Source organism: Somniosus microcephalus, unplaced genomic scaffold, assembly GCF_052327205.1.
Source record: "Somniosus microcephalus isolate GS21.2 unplaced genomic scaffold, FLI_Smic_1.0 unresolved_chr4, whole genome shotgun sequence".
Taxonomy (NCBI): Eukaryota; Metazoa; Chordata; class Chondrichthyes; order Squaliformes; family Somniosidae; genus Somniosus; species Somniosus microcephalus.
The window spans coordinates 3986926-3994020 of record NW_028225182.1 but is presented as its reverse complement, the minus strand read 5'-3'; the positions used below and the strand labels follow the sequence as shown (position 1 = coordinate 3994020).

At 42.3% G+C, this 7095-nt stretch overlaps 1 non-coding gene across 1 annotated transcript; it reads left to right on the top strand.

Moving 5' to 3' along the window:
* Window positions 1–1727: 1727 nt before the first annotated feature.
* On the top strand, window positions 1728–1800 carry trnav-aac (transfer RNA valine (anticodon AAC)). Its single transcript has one exon. It is a non-coding gene; the product is annotated as a tRNA-Val (tRNA).
* The last annotated feature ends 5295 nt before the right edge of the window (window positions 1801–7095 follow it).

Sequence of the window (7095 nt, the reverse complement as noted above, 5' to 3'; positions counted from 1 at the left end):
GGTTCACAACAGCAGATCTAAGCCGCGTTTCTGCAAACTACAAACCATGTTTTCCAGAATTCCAAGGTGTATACGGAACTCAAACATTAAACTTCCCTTCATTAACCACAGGGGTTCAGGCAATTTTCTCTGATTCTATAAAACGTTATTAAAGTTTGACAGTCATCCGTTATACATGTTAACAATTCCTGCAGTGTGCAACAAAATGTTGTGGGTGGATTATTAATAATGGAAACAATTATGAAGTGTCTCACAGACTTCAATGATCCCTTAATAACGTTGGTTAACTAAAATCTATCAATCGCAGGTTAAAATGAGCAATTCATGATGCATCTTTGAACGAGCTATCCAATCAGTCCCACTCCGCAGGTCGTCCCCCATAGCCCTGCTGACACTCCTGACAGTGGAAACTTTTTCCCCCATAATTTTGATCACCTCGATTAAATCTCCCCTGACCAGTGATTAATGGAGTTCAACGCGTTCAAGTGTCAGATCATCCACTTGTGGCTTAGCAAAGATTGGTCAGTGTGTGGGCTGAAAACATCTTGTGATAGAATAGGTTTTATCTGTGAAATAGCCGGTCCCGATAAATTTTACAAATCTTGCCCCAGATCGCTGATCTCTCAAGCAATGAAGATTTTAAACTATTCTCCGAAAATGCAATGTGTAAAATGAGATATGGGTTAACAGTTCAGGAGATGCAAAGAGCAAAATAAATGAATGAAGTTTCGACTGTCCCTCAGTAACCATATTATCATGTCTTTCATTCTGCAAAATAAAGTTACCGGTTAATTAATGGTGATTATAGCAGTTCTTATTTATTCACATTAGATGCATGTAATTAATTTAATAAAATTACATCGCATTCATGAATAAGAAACGGTGATATCAAAATTTCTTCTCTAACCGGGAATCGAACCCAGCTCGCAACACTGATAGGAATACGTTATTGAATCATTTAATGTTGCCTCGAAAAATGTCACACTGCTAAATTAAAATCACTGCTTTAATGTGTTTCGGTGTTGAAGGGGATTGAAAAAAGCCCAGACTGCGCCCGCGGTGAGACAGAGTTCGAACTTACAAAGAAGTTAGTGCTGCGAAGTAACCGCTGAGCGAAAGCTGACACAGATTCAAGGACGAGAAACCGCTCAATATAAAGGATGAGCTCACAAACGTTAATTTCTGTATTCTGTGTAAAAGGACTCCCAAATCCTTGAATATACTCAATGACTGAGCATCCACTGCCCTCTGAGGTTGAGAATTGCAAAGATTCACAAGCCTCTGAGTGAAGAAATGTCTCCTCATCTGAGTCTCAAATGGCCGGCCCCTTATCCTGAGACTCTGCCTCCGAGTTCTAGACTCTCCAGCCAGGGGGAACAACCTCTCAGCTTCTACCCTTTCAAGCCCTCCATGAAAATTGTACCTTTCAATGAGAACTCCTCTCGTTCTTCTGAACTCCAGAGATTCTCGGCCCAATCTACTCAATCTCTCCTCATCGGACAAACCTATCAACATTGAAAACAATCAGGTTTGATTCCCAGTCAGGGATTTCAGTTCTGACAAAGACAATTGAAGTCTGTGAGATCTTAATAATTGTATTAAAACCAACAAAAATGTGTGTTGCACACTGAAGGAAATTGTAACATGTTTGCTGGGTGGCAGTCAAACTTTAAAAACTTTCTTCATAGATTCATAGATTTATAGCAAAAGGCGGTTGTTGATTCAGCGTTTTCGTAGTGTAGTGGTTATCACGTTCGCCTAACACGCGAAAAGTCCCCGGTTCGAAGCCGGGCGGTAACATTTTGTAAATCATGTTCATTTAAATCGCAGAAAAATGGACCAATTCGCATTTGTTATGCAATGTAACAAAGTCCTGTTACATTTGTGTTATTCTGTACAGTTGTGCACACACACAGAACACTACGGTTTCGCTCGCTCACTTCCGTTTCCAGCCCTGACCGTGCAGACAGTCCCTCTCAAAGTCGCACATTTCGGCTGCTTTCAGTTGAATTGTGAAAGATTATTCAAGGATCCTGCAGCTTTAACTCGGTTCACAACAGCAGATCTAAGCCCCGTTTCTGCAAACTACAAACCATGTTTTCCAGAATTCCAAGGTGTATACGGAACTCAACCATTAAAATTCCCTTCATTAACCACAGGGGTTCAGGCAATTTTCTATGATTCTATAAAAAGTTATTGAAGTTTGACTGTCATCCGGTATACATGTTAGCAATTCCTGCAGTGCGCAACAAAATGTTGTGGGTTGATTTATGATAATAGAAACAATTATGAAGTGTCTCACAGACTTCAATGATCCCTTAATACCGTTGGTTAACTAAAATCTAGCAACATACACTTAATATTCGTTCAGGTAAATTTTGTCAAGGTTTAAAATTTTAAGTTTTACATTCATATTTCAAAACATTCAGTTTGAATTTTAAATCATAGATTCATAGAATCATAGATTGATACGGCACAGAAGGAGCCCATGCAGCCCATTGAGTCTGTGCTGGCACTTTGAAAGAGCTCTTCAAATAATCCCACTCCCCTGATGTTTCGCACAGAATCACACAGAAACCCCACAATGCAGATAGAGGCCATTTCGGCCCATCGAGCCTGCACCGACACATGTCCCACCCGATTCCCGTAACCCCTACACGAACACATATCCCACCCTATCCCCGTAACCCCATGTATTTAATCCCCCTAACACTAAGGGTCAATTTATCATAGCCAATCAACCTAACCTGCACACCTGCAAATTTCTCCTTTACAATGATTTATTCAATTCTCTTTTGAAAGTTACTATTGTGTCTGCTCCACCGCCCTTTCAGGCAGCGCATTCCCGATCACAACAACTGGCTGCGGTACAAAAAACTCCTCATCTCCCCTCTGGTACCTTTTGCCGGTTAGGTTCAATCGGTGTCCTCCAGTTACCGACCCTCCTGCCACTGGAAACAGATTCTCCTTATTTACTCTTATCAAAACATCTTGTAAATTTACAAACCACGATTAAATTTCCTCTTAATCTTCTGCGGAAAAACAATTGCAGCTTCTCAGTCGATCAACATAACTGAAGTCAACTCATCCCTGAGGCCACTCGCTCTTTGTGCTTGTCTCTCTTTCTTTGTCTCTATCTGTCACGCTCTTTGTCCCTGCCTCTCTCTTCGTCCCTGTCTCTCTCTTTGTCTCTGTCTCTCTCTTTGTCCCTGTCACTCTCTTTGTCTCTGCCTCCCTCTTTGTCGCTGTCTCTCTATCTCTCTGTCTGTCTCTTTCTCACTCTGTACACAGTTAGCTTCTAGTTCTGATCAAACACTGCAACTCTCAGTTCCACGTTAGTATAGTGGTGAGTATACCTGCATGTCTCGCGGGGAGACCGGGATTCAATTCCCCGACGGGCAGGTTTTTTTTAACAACCCCAATTTTTTAATTTCTTCCCAGTTCCTTGAAATGCTCCTTGGAAAAGTTGAACTGAAAAAGTTCAAGTGAAATAATTTTAAAAGATTTACCGACATAAGAAGAACTGTATAAAAACTTCCTGCACCTGTTCCTCGTTGGAATCGTACTCTCCCTCTATTTCCCTCTCACTGTTGTGTGGGGCAGAGAGGAGTCATAACGGCACAGAATGAGACCATTGAATGCTTAATTAAATTCATTTATTTTGAACATGTGACCATTTATTCTTACTTCCGTGGTGTGAAATGTTATTTATTTGGAGATTTCTATTATGCTTATGGGATTCCGTACATAAAGCATCATAGGAATCCCCTGTGTGATTGGTTGGCCTGGCCAACGGATGCTGCCGAACCGTGAGCGCCAATGGTTTCCGTGGGCCTTTATGCTTGCGTACGCCAGCAGGCCCAAGACCGCAAGAGTGCGAAGCTCCGGAGACACCAGTTAATTGGGATTTGTTTCTCGGTTCGGAGGCGTAAGCCGGCGCCAAACCTCCGAACGCAATTTCAAGGCCCATCGTATTTTAGGAGGCTGGTTTAAAATGTTTATTACTTACGACATCAGGAATCTGGGGCGAATTTTGTTCAATATAACTGGGCCGGTTATTGCGCAGAATAAAAATGTTCCACTCGAACATATCCACCCGGGCTCGATTTGGGAACTGTTCATGTAGGAGACGAACATGATCGTCCCTGCACTATGGAAACCGGAGCGTTAGTGTCCACGGAAAAGCGAATCAGCAGCGAGCATAAAATCTGATGGTGATCATTTTCAGATTCAATGCAGTCAGCCATTAAATAAAGTGAATAATTTTACAGTGAAAAGATTTGGAAGTATTACTCGCATCTGTGCCTTTAGTTAAAGTTTGTGGCGTCTGACTCCCGCTCATGTCTCTGAATAAGAAAGGAGAGGCTTGACATTGACCAGACTGCACTGCGCCTGGTGTTTGTGAACTCATCCTTTATATTGAACGGTTTGTCATTCATTGACCGGCGTCAGCATCAGCTCAGCGATTACTTCGCAGCACCAACTTAATTGTAAGCTCGAACCTCTCTCACCGCGGGCGTTGCATAGTGATTTTATCGTCATTTTCAATCCCCTTCTTCTGCACCGAAACAAATTGTAGCCGTGATTTTAAAATAATGCTGCATGATTCATAGCGATCACCTTTAAATGATTCAGAAAACCAGTCCTTTCACCCCCGTAACACGGGATCGATTCCTGGTAAGAAAATTAACTTTTATAACACAGTTTTAAAATCAAAATCTGATGAAATTGACTACATTCAGCTGATGGGAAAATTTAGAATTGTTTTAATTACCATTAATTAACCGATAACTTTCTTTTGCAGAATGAATGTATTAATAGCTTTGCACCATTTAAAAAATATTCTGTTTGTCTATTCTTCCTACCACAGTGAATATCCCCACATTTCCCTACATTATACTCCGTCTGCCGCCTGATTGCCCGCCCAATCACTTAATCTGTCTATATCCCATTGTAGGCTCTTTGTGTCCTCACAGCTTACTTTCCCACCTAGCTTTGTATCATCAGAAAACTTGGATACATTACACTCTGTCCCTTCATCTAAGTCAGTAATATAGACTGTAAATAGCTGAAGCATGCGCACTTGATCCTTGCGGCACCCGACTAGTTACAGCCTGCCAATCTGAAATTGACCCGTTTATCCCTAATCTCTGTTTTCTGTCCGTTAACCAATCCTCTATTCTTGCTAATACATTACCTCCAGTCCCATGAGCCCTTATCTTGTGTAACAACCTGTTACGTGGTGCCTTATCGAATGCCTTTTGGAAATCCAAATATGCTGCCTCCACTGGTTCCCCCTATAGTTCCAATTAATGCCTGAAGCAGAACATCCCGTTGTGCCAATGGAGCCTGTTTGTCGGACAAGGCTACATGTAAGGAAGGAGTTTGGTAAGGAGATAAGTGAAGTGATACTTTGGTAACAAGGTCGGGTAATAAAAATAAAAGTGCTGGAAACACTCAGCAGGTTAGGCAGCATCTGTGGAGAGAGAAGCAGAGTTAAAGTTTCAGGTCGAAAATCTTCCATCAGAAGGTGGCCAGTTGTGTTAGGTTACACTATTAAACGTGCAAATTGTCACGTAGTAGAGGTAAGGAAAATATATCAAAAGTTTGGAACAGATACTTTAGAATTCGATAAAGGTTTGAGCAACTTGTATATAGAACTCGGAACTATAAAGTGTTGGAGTTCCTCGGCTAAAATTCGCAAAGATTTGTTTAAAAGCTGTTGTTAATTATACTTCTAATTGTTGCAGGATTAATAAATCTGACATTTATTGTTGCGAACACTTTTACTGCTCTGCGCATTTCCCAGCTGTGCTCGGAGCGCCGTCCCCTTCAGTCCATCGCTCACAGGGTCTGTTCCATTCAGCGTTTCTATTCTCTGGACCTTGGTGAAATTTCATAGATTGAAAGCGACGCGTCTCAACCCCGAGCTCGTCACCGACTCGCTAACAGCTGCACAGCGACCACACTCTGCTCCCGTGAGATGGAGGCCCAGGAGCTGTTTTAAGCTCGAGTGCAGTTACAAGCAGAACTCATTCAAAGAAAGTCCAAGTCATTGAGGCGCCTGATTCTTTGCACCTTCCCAACGTGTTGAGATTCATGTGGGGGTGATTTGGGCACGCCTTTCCCCACATTGCAACACTTCAAAGGTACTTCAATGGTTATAAAGCGCTTTGGGACGTCCTGAGTTCGTGAAAAGCCCTGTATCAATGCCAGTGTTTTTTTTTGCAGTAGTTCGAACAGCAAGTTCATAATTCACGGGCAAAATAAGTATTCGTCCGGGATTTGAACCCGTGACCTCTCGTCAGATTTCAAACTAATAACCCTGAAGCGAGAATCATACCTCTAAAGCAACGAGCCAACTGATAAATAATACTGGAAATAAGAGCTAACCATTGTAAAACCATTTTTTCTGTGTGGTTTTACTTGATGATCAGAGCACTTGAGACCGAGACAATGACTTTGCCTTTTGGACCTGTCTTCTCAAGCGCCGCCCGGTCCCAGACCTACAGTTAATGAGCTGTGGTTCAGATATTGGATGGGATAAAAATTGATCAAGAGGAGGTACTAGAAAGGCTGGCTGTAAACCTTTTGTTTATATTCTCTTCTGGACGCCGGTTTGCTGCAGCTCTCATTTTCCCATAACATACTGAAAACCAAGGAGCCGACTGGTTAAAAGTAGTGGAGATAAGAGGTAACTATTGTAAAAACCATTTTGTGTATGTGGCTATTCTTGATGAGCAGAGCACTTGAAACCGAGACAGTGACTTTGCCTTTTGGACCTGTCTTCTGAAGCGCCGCCCGGTCCCAGACCTACAGTTATTGAGCTGTGGTTGAGATATTGGATGTGATAACAATTGTTCAAGAGGAGGTACCAGGAAAGCTGGCTGTATTTACCTCCATCAGTCACCAGGACCAGATGAAATGCATCCTAGGATGCTCAGGGAAGCACAGGTGGAAATTGTGAAGTTACTGGCCAGAATCTTCCAATGCTCATTGGATACGGCGGTGGTGCCAGACGTCTGGAGAATTGCAAATGTTACACCCTTGTTCAAAAGGGAGTATAAGGTTCAACCCAGCAACTACAGGCCAGTC